Below are 15,512 nucleotides of genomic sequence, written 5' to 3' on the forward strand. Positions count from 1 at the left end.
CAAAGAAAAAGAACAATTTCTTAAAAATACTAAGGGACCACAAGAAATCAATCCAGCAGCTGCTAGATGATGCAAAGATGAATAACACAAGATTGATAGGAGTCAATGAAAAAACAGGAGAGGGCAAATGACATTAAAAAAAAAAAAAACTATACACAGTAGTAATGGCAAAAAACTTCCCAAGCAGGAGAAAAGAACTTGACATACAAATAAATGAGGCATATAGGGCATATAGCAATGACCGAAACATCCCTACACCTAGGCATATAATAGGTAAGATTCCCGAAACCCAGGAGAAGAATAAAATTCTACAAGCAGTTTGAGAAAAAAACCAACTCATATAAAAAGGAAAGCCCATCAGAATCATAGCAGAATTGTCAACACAAACCCTCAAGGAAGAAAATCTTGGAGTGATGCATGCCAAGCCTTAAAAGAAAACAACCTTCAACCCAGATTGAGGTGCCCTGCAAAACTATCTTTCAAAATTGATGGAGAAATAAGATACTTTCATGAAAAAGAGAACCTAAGGAATTTCGTGAATACCAAACCAGCACTCCACATTTTTTTTTTTACGCCAAAAAATTTTTAAACAATATCCTAAGAAAAGATAATGAAGATCACAACTGCAGGAAGCCCAGCAGAATGAATCCATCATGCACAAGAAGAAATTAAGTACAAAGGGGGAGAATCCAACAAAAAGAAAAACTAGTGACAAGTATAGGACAATACATATCAGTTATAACCATCAAGGTTAATGGTCTCAACTCATCACTCAAAAGAAATAACTGGCAGAATGGGTCAAGAAGAAGACCCAACAATATGCAGCATACAAGAAACACAGTTAATTCAAAAAGAAACTCATAGACTGAAAGTTAAAGGGTGGAAAACAATACTCCATGTGACAGGAACCCCCTCAGAAAAGCAGGAGTAGGTATCAAATGTACAGATCAAATGGATTTCAAACCAATATTGATTAAGAGAGACAAGGAAGGCTACTACATCATTGTAAAGGGAACAATCCAAGAGGAAGAGATAACAATCATAAATATATATGCACCAAATACTAGTTCACCCAACTATATAAAACAAATACTAATGGACATGAAAAATCAAATAAGGACTAATACAGTAGTAGTGGGGGACATCAATAACACACTGTAATGAGACAGAAAATAAACAATGAAATACTAGAATTCAATCAAACTCTTTTTTTTTTTTTTTTGTACTGGGGATTGAATTTGGGACCTTGTGCTTGAGAGGCAGGCGGCAGAACCACTGAGATAAATCCCGGACCCAAACTCAATTGAACTCTTGAACAAATGAACTTAACAGATGTTTACAGGGTGTTCCACACCTCAAAATCAGAATACACATTCTTGTCAGCTGCACATGGGTCGTTCTCCAAAATAGGCCACACAGTCGCTCATAGAACATGTTTAAGTAAGTGCAAAGGAATTGAAGTTATCCCCTGTATATTATCAGACCATAGTGCGATGAAATTGGAGATCCATAGCAAAAGAAACTCAAAAACTTTCATAAACATGTGGAAATTGAACAACACACATCTGAATAACCAATGGGTCACAGAGGAAATTAAAGAAGAAATCAGACAGTTCCTTCAAGTAAATGACAATGACAATACAACATATCGGAATCTATGGGACACAATGAAAGCAGTCTTACGAGGGAAATTCATAGCAGTGAATACGCGTATTAGGAAAACAGAACGAGCCCAATTAAACAACCTGATGCTGAACCTCCAGCTTCTACAAAAAAAGAGAGCAAGGGCCAGGAATTTAGCTCAGTGGTTTCGCCGCCTGCTGCACAAGCCAAAGGACCCAAGTTTGAGCCCCAGTACCAAAAAAAAAAAGAAGAGCAAGACAATCCAAATCTCATACAAGGGAGGAAATTATAAAGATCAGAACAGAAATCAATGGAATGGAGATTAAGAGAATTATACAAAAAATCAATGAAGCAAAAAGTTGGCTCTTTGACAGAATAAACAAAAATGACAAACCCTTAACCAACCTTATCAAAAAAGGAAAGAAAAGGCCCAAATTCATACAAGTAGCAATGAAAAGGGTAAAATTACAATGGACCCAGCAGAAATCCAGAGGATCATCAATACCTACTTCAAGAAACTATATGCCAATAAGATGGAAAACACAGAAGAAATGGACAGATTCCTAGATAAACATGAATTACCAAAGTTGAACAAAGAAGACCTAAAAATTCTAAACAATACAACATCAGTCAAAGAAATTGAAAATGTAATTAAAAACTTACCAACTAAGATAAGCCCAGGTCATGATGACTTCACTGTTGAATTCCACAAGTCATTTAGAGAAGAACTATGGCCATTACTGTTTAAGCTCTTCAATGAAATTGAAAGGGAAGCAATATTCCCAAATTCTTTCCTGGAAGCTAGCATCACCTTGATCCCCAAACCAGAGAAAGACCCAACCACAAAAGAGAACTATAGGCAAATCTCACTAATGAACGTAGATGCAAAAATATAATACACTATATTAATAGAGCCAAGGACAAAAACCATATAATCACCACAATAGATGCAGAAAAAGCATTCAACAAACAAAATCCAACATGCATTCATGATGTAACCCTACAAAAAATAAGAATAGATGATCTCTACTTCAACTTCGAAAAAGCCATATATGAAAAACTAACAGCCAACATCACACTAAATGGTCAAAAACTGAAATCCTTCACACTAAAATCAGGAAAAAGACAAGGATGTGCACTATCATCACTCCTGTTCAATATAGTTTTGGAAACATTAGCCAAAGCAATTAGACAAAAGAAAGAAATAAAAGGAATAAAGATAAGAAAGGAAGAAGTTAAATTGTCATTATTTGCAGACAACATGATACTCTACATAGAAGACCCCAAGAACTCCACCAAAAGTCTTCTAGACTTAATAACGAAATTCAGTAAATGAGTTGGATACAAGGTCAACAATTCCTGTACGTGAAAAACAGATTCACTGAAAGAGGAACTGGAGAAACAACTCCCTTCACAAAAAGCATCCAAAAAATTGAAATTTCTTGGAATCACCCTAACGAAAGAAATCAAAGACCTCTACTCTGAAAACTATAGCAATATGCAAAAAGAAATCAAAGAGGATATCAGAGAATGGAAAGACATTCCTTGCTCCTGGGTAGGAAGAACCAATATAGTGAAAGTTGGCATATTTCCAAAACTGCTATAAAGATTCAATGAAATCCCAATTGAAATTCCAGCAGGATACTTCTCAGACCTTGAGAAAACAATCCAAAAATTCATTTGGAACAAGAAGAGATCTAGAGTAGTAAAAGCAACTCTAGGCATCAGAGACATGGCAGGGGATGTCACAACCCCCAACTTGAAACTATACTACAAAGCTACTGTGATAAAAATAATATGGTATTGCCAAAGAAACAGACCTGAAGACCAGTGGAATAAATTAGAAGATGCAAAAACAACTCCAGACACACTCAGCCACCTCATCTTTGAGAAAGGAGCTGAAAACTCTCACTGGAGGAAAGATGGCCTCTTTAATAAATGGTGCTGGAAAAATTGGGTTTCAAATTTTCAAAGAGTGAAACAAGCCCTATATCTCTCAGTATGCATTAAACTAAAATAGACATGGATTAAATATCTAAATATTAAAACAGAAATACTAAACCGACTGGAAGAGAGTTTAGGTAGAACTCTTGAAGACATTCACATAGGAAAATATTTCATGAACAAAACCTCAGTTGCATGTGACCTAGCACAAAGAATCAACAAGTGAGATCTCTTCATGTTAAAAAACTTTTGCATTGCAAGAAAAACCATCAACAGCATGAAGAGACAACCCACAATGTGGGAAAAAAATTTTACCAGCTGTTCCTCAGACAAAGGTCTACTATCTAGAATATATAAAAACTTTAAAAAAAATCAGACCTCCCAAATTTAAAGACCCAATCCAAAACTGGGTATCTGAAATGAACAGACATTTCTCAGACAAAGAAGTAGAAATAGCAAATAAACATATGACAAAATGTTCAACATCACTGATCATTTGAGAGATGCAAATGAAAACAATGCTCAGATTCCACCTCACCCCAGAGAGAGTGGCTGCTATTAAGAAGTCAACCAATAACAAATGCTAGTGGGGCTATGGGGAAAAAGGAACCAACTTCTCCACTGTTGGTGGGAGTGCAGACTGGTATAACCACTATGGAAATCAGTATGGAGATACCTCAAAGACCTAGGATTAGAGGTCCCATTTGACCCACTATTCCTCTACTGGGTATCTACACAAAAGAATTAAAACAATCATACCACAGTGATATATGTACACCCATGTTCATAGAGGCAGTTTGTAATAGCTAAAGCTTGGAAACAGCCCAGTTGCCCATCAACTGGAGACTGTATAAAGAAAATGTGTTTTCTTTCTTTTTTTTTTTTTATAAAATGGATTACTACTCAGTCATAAAGAATGAGAAAATAGGGACATTTATAGCTAAATGATTGCACATTGAGGTGATACTCTTAAGTGAAACAAATAGGACAGACGTGGAAATATCAAATTGTCTCTCTGGTGTGAGAAACTAAAAGTGTAAATAAGAACTAAAAGGTATAATAGATAACATGAAATAGGAAGAAAAGGTGCAAAGGGGAAGGGGAAGTGGGAGGAGTAGTGGAAAGGAAGAAGGGAACGGAATTAATATGAGAAAATGAAAAAATGGAAACAAAGTCTTTGTAAATAGGGAGGGGTGGAGAGGTTGAAGGGAGGGCAGGGGAAGAGGAAAAAATAAGAAACAAGACATATTATATAAAGTTACAAATTTCCAATGATGAATGTCATTATATTGTATACCTACAATATACCAATAAAATTAATTAAATAAAACAAAACAAAAAGAAAACTACAGAAAGGAACAAACAGCCACTGTTTTCATTCTTCCATGGTGTCTTCCCCTCATGCTGTAGAGCACACTTCTTTTCCTACTTTTCTTGACCCAAACTCACTCTGCACAGCCTGTTTCTTTCCCTACCTTGAATAAAATTTTGCTACCATTGAAAAAAAGCTGGAAACTAGCACAGACACTTTTATTCCTCAGCAGATTACAATAGAATTCCTCAAACATATGACTCATGTCTCTATCCACTTAAAACCTTTTAACTCACACTAAGTGTGTGGTGTATGCCTGTATTCCTAGCACTTGGGAGACAGAGGCAGGAGGACTACCATGAGTTTGAGGCCACCATGGCCTATGTGGTGAGTTCAAGGCCAGCCCGAACTACATAGTGAGACTCTGTCTCAACACTCCCCTAAAAATAAAATAAATTTACTTTATTCAAACTATTTTTGTTTTGCTTTGTTTTGAAGTTAATAAATTTAAATCTTCATTGTTCTGTATAATATCCTTAATTTTAATATAAAGATATGAATCAACAAATATAGATTGTATATATTCAATGTATACAATGTGTTTAACATTCTTAATTTTTAATTCTATTTCCTTTTTCAAATGAAAATAGTGTAATAATGCCTATTTTTCTTTTTATATTTTTAGCTAATTTCTGAAAAATTTTTAGTTGATTTTGTAATAGGAAAAAGAATAAAGTTTTCTTCAATGGTTACAATGTGATAACTACTTTTTACAAAATTAATTTAAAAGGGACATAAAAATCTATGTATTCAGAAATTTGCAGCAGTAAGCTACAGTAAAAAACAAAATACACTGGTAGATATTGTCAATCCAAATACAAGAGAGAACTTTGCAATCACATTTTAATTCTCTTCTAAAGTCATTAGAAGGACATATTTTAGTAATATAATCTTAAATTATAATAAATGTGATTACCTTTATTCTTTCTCTTCACTATCTCAGTTACAAAAAATTATTTTAGTTTCTGGCATACAGGCTCTTTATCTATTTCAGCATTGATTTTTATAAAAATATTTTCTAGTTCAGAAATCCACTGTTCCAACAAAGGTCAGTTGTCCAAAAAGCCAATAATTCTCTTTTGTATGTGATCTCTTAAGTTCCAGTATCCATGCTTATTGTGATTTTCAGCACCGCAATGTTGACCAATATCTTTATGAATCATTTCATATGAAAATTCTCCAGCTATGATATCATTCATGCAACTTAGCAAGAAAGTATCTCAAATATCTAGTAATGTGACAATATCAAATATAGAAGAGAGAAGAGGTACTTATTTTGAAGCCATAGGATCCACAGTCAATGTGGATATTTGTGGGGGTTTGCCTCCATTTCTATAAAGTTTCTATTGCAGCTAGTGAGAGCTTCCTTTAGAAGCTCTACTTGGTTTAATGTCATTGGAAAACCATCAAGGATCCACCCTTGATTCACAGGTATTTCATTAATAGCATTTACTATGATGTTAACTAATAACGGGTCTGGAATGCTCTTTTCTTTCTTTAGCAATTGTAATTTTGCACCAAGCTGAGCATATTCAGTGAATTTAGAGAAATGATCACTATCATTTGACTTCTTCAGTTTTTGGTGTTCTATTAGTATGTGTACTAGATTTAGTTTCACCTTCCATTTCTTGTACTAGTTCACCTGGAACTGGAGCAGCTGAGCACACATTGTGTGAATCTTGGCTTTCTTTACTGTCTTCCTGCAGATCTGATGGAACCTCTCCACCTTCCTCACTGTGGTAAGTCCTCACTGATGTTTTCATTATCATAAAATGCTTGAATAGCTTCTTGGACAAGAGTTTCCATGCAAAGTACCTGAATAGGAAACTCTGTTTTTAGAGTCTTTCAAGTGATAGTTTTCCCACTAAGTGTTTTCCCCAGTAAGCATCCTTTAATACCAAATGAAGGAAGTTCAGGCTCTGTTGGCTCAACTGGAGAAGAAAAGAGATTTTTCAATGAATCTTTGAAGCACATGGCCCAGTATGGAATTGTTGGAGGGTGTTAAATTATCCAACAGTTCTTCTAGTACAGCCCACTCTCCAACTATGTTCTTATATTCTTCATAATCTTTGTTATCTAGCAAGTCTCTTATTCAGTTCTTTAAATTCTTCTTCAGAAGGATTAGCAGGCATGTGCTTAAAAGAGTCTTGTTCATATATGGGCTTCCCATGAAAAAAGAATTCCTACCAATCATGCATCATCTTAAGTGGAATTAGATTGTCAACATTTGATAGCCTGCCACTTTAGTGGACAAATTAAGTATTTGATTCAAAATTTCTCTGCATATTTTATAATGCTTTCTGTAAGGAGCCTGAACTCTTTCCACAGAAATCTGCTCTTGAAATTTCCCTCTGAGGATTTGTTCTTCAAAATCAATCTTGGCTTGTTTTGCCAAAACCGCTTCTTTATCAAGAGGATCCTGGAAATCTTTAAATTGTCTTTCCTCATATTGTTTTTGTCTGAAAATTCTGTCTTGCCATAAAATCTCCTTTTCATGCTGAACATGCATGAGCTGCACAGCAATCCTGTGGTCCTGTTGGGACATTGCATGAGCCCGTGTGTCAGCTGCTCCTCACGGCAAGCCTTCTCCTGTGCTTCGTGGGCAACGAACTGGTCCATTAACAACCTCCGCTGTCTTTTCCCCCTTTGCTCTCATGCAAAAATATCTTCTACCTGCTTCTCAATTTTTTTTAATGTAGTCATCATCTGAGTCAGTAGTTGTAGGGTCTGCTGTATCTAAACCAGTCTTGGATGCACTTTCTTTTGCCTGGAGATCCTTTTTTATTAATGCTCCAAACTTCATGATCTCATCAGCAACACCTGCTGCCTCCTGTTACTTTTTCATCATTTTGGGGGCCTCAAGTGCTTTCATAGTGCGATTTGATGCAGGTTTAGGAATCTGTATGATAGTTGCTTGGATTTTGGCTATTATTTCATTTTGTCATCTTCTGTTTAAGCATTGCTCTCAGGCAGCCTCACTTTTCATGTTTTGAAATTTTAAGCTTGCCAGAGTCTGTGTGGTTGATACTTGTACTTATCAGATGACTTCTCTTCTTTTTCTGAAGAGCAATGTACACTTGATGTAGGAGTTTTGTTGCTGCTCCAGGCTTTTCTTTGATGATGTTTTGGGCCATATTCTTATCAAAGTGAATACTCAGAAGATGAAACATTGGCTCCAAGTGGGAAAGACAATTAAGTCTGGCTATTGAAATCCTGCTGTCTGAAAATTCTGAAAAATCAACCTGAAGTTCAAATTTGTGCAGAACTTCTCCACTCAGGTAGCCACTGGAAAACACCTTTGCATATAACTTGGGATCTGCTAATCACGGAAAATGCTGTCTTTAATTCTTCTGGTACCAGATCTTCATGCGATTGAGTGAAGCCCTACACCAAATACCAATCAGGGATGCTGTCTTCTATTCTTTTGGAACTTCACAAGATCAAGTGAAGCTCTGAATGAGCTCAAGCCTCAGCCCTCCAACTGATACTAATCAAGTGAGAGAGTCAGAGAGCACCTGAGGATATAGCTCAGTGGAGAGAGTGAGAGAAACACCAGGAAAGTAGCTGAGTGGAGCCAGCACCTGCCTGGTAAGTACAAGGTCCTTAGTTCAACCCCTCTCTCCTCTCTCCCTTCTCTCCAGGTCCAGAGTTCAATCAGTAGATGCAGGGACAGAGGGATGAATATTAAGACAACATTGACTAATCAGTTTCATTACAGCACCTTCCCCCACCCCCATTCTCAGTGTGTTCACCGAGACTAGGACACGGTGTGTTCAAACAAGTTCTAAATCCTAGTGAGATGAATAAGTCTGCCGTTCCCTGAGGACATCTTCCCTGCCCCACACCAGTGTGGCCACCTTACATAGTTAAGTATTTCACTTAGTTAAGTATTTTGCAGAGTTAACCATTTCAAAAGCTCATCTGTAAATTGTGATTTTGGAAAACCCAGCCCATGAGAGGGAGAAAAATGATCCCTTGAGGGGGAACTCCTCCTTGTTCTCATGTAACATTTTAAGCCCCTTCTGGTCCTCTAGCCAAGGAGAAATCCTAGGACCTCAAGGATGCCCCAGCTCCATCTCTGAGGGTCAGTTAGTTCAAGCTGCTAGGTCAGACCTTTTTCTCTCCCACCTGGCAAACCCCAGCTGGGACAGCACTGAAGAGCATGATGCTGGCTGGAACAGACACTCATTCCCTATCAAGAACTGAGCCTAAGAAATGCTCATCATTGGTCAGGCAGGGTTTGAGCCAAAGATAGGACAGAGAGCCGGGGATTTATCTCCGTGGCACTGAGCCTGCCTCATATGCACAAGGTGTTAAGTTTGATCCATGGTACCAAAAAAAAAAACAAAAAAAAAACAAAGCTAGGAGAGACAGACAGACAGAAATACTGTCTCCATGGGAGGAAAAGTGGGAGAGAAGTGGGAAGAGATGGGGCATGCAGAGGATCTGTGCAAGGCAGGCTGGGCCAGGTGTGGGCAGCTCAGTGGGTCTCTAGAGCCAGGTGAAGACTGGCATAACAGAAACAGGAAGGAGCTGCCCTCACTCTTGACTGCTCAGGGTCCCTAGGGCACCCTCCTTCCCAAGGGCTGGAATGCAAATCCAAACACTAAAACACCCTGGCAAGGAGCAAGCTCCAACTGCAGGGAAGCAAGGATCTCAGGCCCAGCTGAGGCTTGCAGTGCTAGTGGGTGCTGAGCAGCAGCAGGGGAGCTGGGCAGCCATGTGCATCTGCAGGCTGGCTGCTCACTGCTCTTGCTTCAGGACCAAGTCTGTCTGTGTGGGATGGTGGCAGTCTCTTCTCAGTTTACAAAGGCCTTTACAAGAGGTGGCTGCACATCGGCAGCTTAGCCTTGAAAATACTCCTCAGTGGGAGGCTGGAGGGCCCATAGGAGACACTGCTGGGTGTTGATGCCAGCTCATCCAGGCCCTGCCCCTCTCCTTGCAAGAGTCCAGGTAGGGAAGTGGACACAATGTCAACCTCTGCTGGTTCTAGTTCCTCACCTTGAAGGGGTTTGATAAGACAAGCTTGGAAGAGAAAAAGCCAGCCAGCAGCAATTTCTGGGCAGCTTCTATCCTGGGGTTAGAGTGTGTGTGTGAGTGTGTGTGTGTGTGTGTGTGTGTGTGTGTGTGTGTGTACCTACAACCATCTAGTCTGGGGCAGGGCTGTGCCCAGCTCAAGAGCTTCCTCACAAGCCAAATTTAGTGACACCCATCCCTCCCAGGGTGTCAGGGAGGGTGCTGCTGTATGGTGTGCTGGTGGTGAGCCTCAAGTCTATATAAAAGGAAATGGGGACAGAGAGATGGAGGGAGACATGCCCCAGCAAGGCATGAAGACCCACAAATAATTCTAGTGGGGTCACCAACTGCCCATAGCTATCTGGCTATATTCATTTCAGTTACTGCTGTCTAGTTTACTTTGAATGCTTCCAGGAGCTCATACATAATTTTTACTTCAAAGCATGACTAATACACCAAGGTTCACAAGTGGGTACCTTCATAAATACTAATTGACATTAAAATGAGATGAGGAAAACTTCACTCTGTGAGAAAGACTATCTAGGCTTTCAGGAAATGAAATCAAAATATCAACTTGTTTAAATAAGGGACTATAGAAACTACTGTAAGAGAGAAATCAGGAACTCAAATTAATAAACATAGAAAATAAATATGTGCATATATATTCAGGTAATAATACCTAACTCAAAGCAACAAAATGCAATTTTCCACTTGCTTGGTTTTGTGGTTTGATTGAGTCACTCTTTAAATTTCTCCCTTCCTTTGCTGTCACTGATCTAATTGCACAAGCTAAGCTCAGAATTTGTTTAAAGATTTGGACAAAAATGTGGCTTTGTGAAACAGTTTTCTTATACTTTCCCAGGTATTTCACCCATACCAAAAAGTAGTAGGCTTTTTAGGTACTCAATTCTCTGCTCCCCAAATCACTGATTTTAGAAGTACTATGAAGAGATTTAGAATTTCTGATAGAAATAATAAGTAAGCAGATGAGGAATATAGAAGGAGTGTATTCACAACTGTTCAAAATGATAAGTGCAACTTTTCCAAAATCACTAGCACGTGATCTCAGTGGGGAGTCAAAATGAATGTCATGTAAGTTAATAGCAACCAAAGTTCAGAGACTGTATGTAATCCATTGTTTCAGCCAGGTGTTATAAAATCCTGATGCCTTCTTTTAGAACATATCCTCCTTAATGCGTTGGACACATAAGGACCTCGGGTATTTGTATGCCATTAATTTCCTTTAAGATAGCTTCAATAAAGCAATTCTTCTTAATGCCCTATATTAACTTTTTGTTTCTAAGACCTTTGCAGTGTAAGATTTTAGAGCTTAGAGCAAAGAAAAGAACCATCTTGTAAGAGCATATGACCAGATTCTGAAGTCAAAATGGATTCAAGTTTTGGCCCCAGAATTTATTATTTCTGTAGCTTTACAGAAAATCTTACTCTGATCTTTATCTCTATCACAGGAGTCAGGAATCTATTTGATTAAACATAATATTAATCCTAATCTAAGAAGTGTGTGAAAATTGAATGACATCAATTAGCTTTTGAGTAATTGAAATTTATTTAAATAAGTGGATAAATTTAAATTGAAATGAGATTTTTTATGCCTTGCTTATAATTCAGAAATTATTATTCTTATGCATACACTTCTATCTCTGTATGACTTTAGAATCTGACACTTCTGTAATGAATTTAGATGAGACTCACCAGATTTTTTTTTCAAATATGTCCCTTAAAATCTTGCTCCTCATATTATAATCCAGAGAGCAGGAGTATTACATTAACTTGGATTGCTTCAGAAATCCAGAATCTTGGGCCTTTGGAGGCATTTAGAATCTCAGTATCCTGGAGATGCTGAATCTGAATCTGAATCTTTAATGTGGTTATTTGAAAATCTGTATCAATATAGAAATCTGAGAACACAGTCTTAGATATAATATTTTGTTATTGTTGTATTTTTAAACTTATTTTCTTTCAGAAGAAATTCACCTATGTTAAGAAATATGATACAAAGTTCACATACATTTAAAACATAACTTCAGAGAAATTTCACAGTTTTGCTAGCGAGGAGCAGCAATGGTGAACCTTTTAGAGCTCCCAATGATAACAAACAGCGCAGGATAGCACTTTTGCCATAGGTTTGTAAGTAAATATTTCTCTGCTTTTCAGGAGAATTTCAAAAGAAAATATTTAGACTTGTTCAGCCAAATTCAATTCCAAAATATTATCCAGTGAAGGTCTCCAGTGAAAGTTTCAGATAGATTCTTATTTATTCTCCAAATGTTCTTTCCTCCACCAGAAAGACAGCAGAAATGTTTATTAAGTGTAGATGATGAAGAACTTCCAATAGTTATTTAATGGCCAGGATTTGAAAAATCAACATATCCTTGTAGGAAGAAATGTTTTAGTTATTACATAATTCAGATAACCTACTTTGAAAACTTTTCTGTCTTGAAACAAATTTTCCAATTTTTCTTTTATGAATCTCTATTTGAATCGGTAAAGCCACTTAGAATTACTGAAAAGTTTTTATGCTTAGTGTGAGAAATACCACATAAGTGTTTCCTTGGAGAATTCCTTACCCTAAAATATTTCTACCTAGTACCATAACTATTAACTAGTAAAAAAGTAAAAACAAAAACATTTTATAGACACAATGTAAGGGTGAAACCACAAATGCATATATCAATCAGAAAAATTGCTGCCAAATGAAAAGGATGGCTGAGTCTCAGGCTTTTAATTAACGTGTGTTTTATACTTGACAATTCATTTTATCACTTTTTAGCTCCCTAGCAGGCAATGAGTAAGTAGCATGCAGGAAAAACTTAAGAGGAAATTTATAAGAGAAAATTTCCAGCTTCAGAAAATGCTGTCATTTCTCCCTCTGTGAATTGAAAATGTATATCATTATTTGACTTGGACACATAGAAGAATTTGTTTCAAAATGTTGACTTTTCCTCAAGAGAGTTGCTACTTTAAACAGTATTTCTTGCTAGGTGCCCTTGTCCCTTGGAATACACACAAGAACTATTGTGTCTTGGGATTTATAGTTTTGAAAACCTTCATTGTATGTGGTACAGGGAAGAAATACAGAGATATAATGAAACAAGAGGCAAAACAAAACAATGCTTATTTTCTATGATTATATATTATTTATATATTATAGATAATATACTATTTATATATTATATAAAATAAATGTATTAATATATTATACAATTATATATAATAATTAAATAAAATTAAATAAAAAATATAAAATATAATATATTTGTATATAAATATATAATGTATTTATATATTTTTCTATGTTTATATAAAAAAGACATATAGAAAGATGCATAAAAAAGATTTTAATTTCTTCCCTAGTCTTAGGGAATATCCTCAATTTCATTTCCTGCAAAGTTTAGCTTTTGCAGATTACACAGATTTTCTATGCCTTCAATTTTGCTGATTTTGTTATATCAGTTGAGTTTTCATAATTTTAACAACTTGTCCACCTTCTCAATCTTTTCTATTAGATTACAACTGAGATTCAGCACTTCAAGCTTAATACATTTTTCCAGATTCTTGATATAACTGCCCATTGTGAAGAGGCTGGTGTATCTAATATCCAGTTCTTCCTATTCATTTTCATCATTCTAATTTTCTTCCCACCATCTTTAGAGAGTGAAAGGTTCAGCGATTTTACCAAGGCCAAATTGTCCTGTTGAGATTTTTTTAAGGAGAGCCTCTGTAATATTGGATTCCTACATGTAAATAAGGTGATTTCTGGTCTTGACAGCCCAAAAGCACACTCTTTCTCTTTGTACAAGTGACTTCCTCACATGACCATTGTCCTTCAGAATGCAAAGATAGAATCCCAGACCCAAGTGAAGGAGAAATCTACCCAGATCTCATATTGAACATAAGAGATGATAGGCTAGGAGAATGAGATGATGGTGACATGTTTGTTTGGGGGAACTTCTGACGCGGAGAGTCTTTCTGCCCAGCAGCCCACATTGTGTGGCGAGGTGGAAGTGGAAGCAGAAGCATGTGAGTCCTTTCCTCAGGCTCCAGCGTCGTGGCCATTTTGTTGTGTTGTTTATTTTGGTTATTTTGCAGAGAAATATTTGGCTCTGACACCATAGCCCCGCTGCTCACAGATCCGTGGGCACCTCATGACGAACTTCTCTCACCTTCAGCCGAGGCATGAAAGAATGCTCTGAAAGCGTTTGCTCTGGCATGAATGTAAATGCCCCCCCCAAATTTCATGTGTTGGAACTTAAATTTAAAAGTGATAGTGTTAAGAGGTGGGGTGTTTAGGAGGTAATCATGGATTAGATCAGTGGTTGTATAAAAGGGCTGGGACCAACTAGTCAGGCCTTCTTGCCTTGTCCAGACCCAGGGAAAAAGCCTTCAATGTCACCTGAATGTGGCACGTTGGTCTTGAACTTTACAGCTGGTACTTTGTCATCTCAGAACAAACACACTGAAACAGAAGCATTAAACCCTGCTTTTCAAGGAACTTTCCACCTGGGCTTTAGCACCAGACTGGGTAGATTCTGAGCTTTATCATTTACTGAAAGAGAAGGAAAATTATTTGGCTTAAATCTTTGGGTGTCCTCAATCTGAAAGGCAAAAAATATCATCACTCCAGGTTGTAAACAAGTTGAAAGCACTTCAAGATTTGACTTCTCTGATCCTAGTTGAAAATCCAATTGTGACCCTTCCTCATTACCTCTTGTTTATCATTTTCCACCTTTGTTCACTGGAAAGTTTGGAAGGTCAGCCAGGAACTACTCAGGATTGACAGGAGGCTTTTGAGAGATTCAGTTTAGAAGAGGTAGAAAGACTGCAAAGAAATCTGGAAAAAAAGATGATAGAAACTGAAGATCTTAAGAGCAAACAGAAAAGGTTCCTTGAGGAAATTAAACTAAACAAAGCATTAAAAGAGAAGGCCCTGTTACAGAAACAGAGCTGTGAGGAGCTAGAAAGTGACCTAAACACGAAAAATGAATGGCTAAAATGGAAGAACATGGAATTAACATGAGCATGTCAGAAGCAATACAAGCTGGAACAGGAACTGGCCTTTTATAAAACTGTTGCTAAATTTGAGCCACTAAATTATTATCCATCAGAGGATGCTGAAATTGATAAAGCCCTTGATGAGAGCCCTTACATTGGCAAATCCAGATACAAGAGATATGTGTTTTCCACAGAAAGTAATATTACCAGTCATGCCCAGGCAGTACAGATCAAAAAGATGGAGGCAGCTGAAGGGGAGCAGCTTAGAAATGAGCATGTGAACTTGAGAGCCATTGCACCACTGGATGTACAACAGAAGACAGAGAAAAAAAATAAGTGCAGCACAAATGCAAGTGTCAGAACTGCATGATGAAGTAGAAAAACCAGAGCAGAAAGTTTTAAGAGCTACTGAAGAATTTAAACAGCTGAAGGAATCTATACAACAGAAAAAAGTATGTAAAAGCAAAGCATCTATGCTAAGATGAAATGAAAAATAAAATGTGCTTTTCCTTTATAACCATATAAAATTTTAAATCAGAAAATA

The 15,512-nt window shown here is 37.0% G+C and overlaps 1 pseudogene; it reads right to left on the reverse strand.

Moving 5' to 3' along the window:
* Positions 1–5,817: 5,817 nt before the first annotated feature.
* Positions 5,818–14,032, reverse strand: LOC101707466 (sperm flagella and cilia-associated protein 2 pseudogene; annotated as a pseudogene).
* Positions 14,033–15,512: the final 1,480 nt, after the last annotated feature.

The sequence above is a fragment of the Heterocephalus glaber genome, unplaced genomic scaffold (genome assembly GCF_053883595.1).
Source record: "Heterocephalus glaber isolate CG9 unplaced genomic scaffold, H.glaber_assembly_v1.0 deba00001454, whole genome shotgun sequence".
NCBI lineage: Eukaryota > Metazoa > Chordata > Mammalia > Rodentia > Bathyergidae > Heterocephalus > Heterocephalus glaber.